Here is a 1,456-nt window from a genome sequence, read left to right as displayed (position 1 = left end):
GTCATGTTGATCATGGGCATGACAGAGAAGAAAGCCCTTGGAATAGATGAACTATTTCCTAGGATTTTCTAAAAGAGAGCACTTCCAATTCTCTTTGGATTTTTCAATTAAATATAAGAATATATCTGGGTCACTCCATCAGCTCATCTTGTACCTCCATAGTTAGGAACTAAAGAAGCCATCAGCAGTATGAATTTAACCATGAAACTGAGGGTCATCAGTAATTGGAAGCTATAGTAGGGTTCCAACAGAAATTTAGTTCCTGCAAACTTCTTTATCACTAATTATATGTACCTATCTATTAACTCTGTAGTTTCTCAATGGATGACAAATGACAGCCTATATATTCCCTCCTTCATTCTGAAACTCTAAGCACAATACCCCATGAATTTTCTCCTCTTGAATTCTCACATTCTTGTTCTACTTGAACCAATTCTTTTTAATTACAGTTATTGGGGTGACATTGGTTAATTGGATCATATAGGTTTCAAGTGCACATTTCTATGATATATGATCTGTATATTGCATTGTGTGCCCATCACTCAAGTTGAAATCATCATCCATCGCCATGCATTTGTCTCCCTTAATCCTTTACTGCCCCCTACCCACTTCACTCTGGTATCCTATATGATTTTTAAACATGATTCATATTTAGTCAAGTTAGAAAAAGACACATCCCTACTTTTCCCCTGTGGTATGGAGCTGTGCTATTGAAAGCAGAGAAAGCCTACAGAATGTTTTACTAGTGGGTCTCATTTTATGGCTTTTGGGTAATTTATAAATTGGGGGTACCTAATTACCATTTCCACCAAAAGAAAGTGTGTTATTTTTCTTCTAGTTTCCATAAAGTCCAAAAAATGTTCACACTGCTTTTTGGGACCAATGCAAGTCATTATTTTTACATATAGTCTTTCTCTTTTTTTGTGTCCATGCCAGAGTATTAGAGACTATACATAGGATCAAGCTGAATATGAATCCACCCATAAATAACTTGCTGAAAAGTTTGTTTTATTTCAGCTCTTAGCTGCAACTACCTATCCTTATCAGTAATCAGAAGAGATGGGAAAAATGAACTATTGTTTTCTGGGTGGTTATTGAAAATCAGAACAGTGGGCAATTTGCATATGCTACCCAGATGTTAGATGATATACCCCCATACTTTGAGATAACCATAAGTTTGGCCCAAGTCTTCCAGCACACAGTATGAAGAAGTCCAATGCTCTCCCTGTGATTTCTGTAAATCATCAAGGAATCACGATTTTATAATTACATCTGTTTTGGAGTTCCTGCTTCTACTAATTTATCTCACACAGGTTTTTGTTTTTTCTTTCTTTCTTTTCTGTTTGACACCAAGCCTGTTGGAAAACTATTCCTTTTCCTTGATTTTTTTCCTGAACTGCTCATATAAGCAATGTATAGCAACAGCACACTCTACTTACAGTATGGGAGCAAACAG

The sequence above is a fragment of the Artibeus jamaicensis genome, unplaced genomic scaffold, assembly GCF_021234435.1.
Source record: "Artibeus jamaicensis isolate MK-2021 breed Jamaican fruit bat unplaced genomic scaffold, CSHL_Jam_final contig_241, whole genome shotgun sequence".
NCBI lineage: Eukaryota > Metazoa > Chordata > Mammalia > Chiroptera > Phyllostomidae > Artibeus > Artibeus jamaicensis.
The sequence above is the reverse complement of the archived record's forward strand: the minus strand, read 5'-3'. Positions refer to the sequence as shown.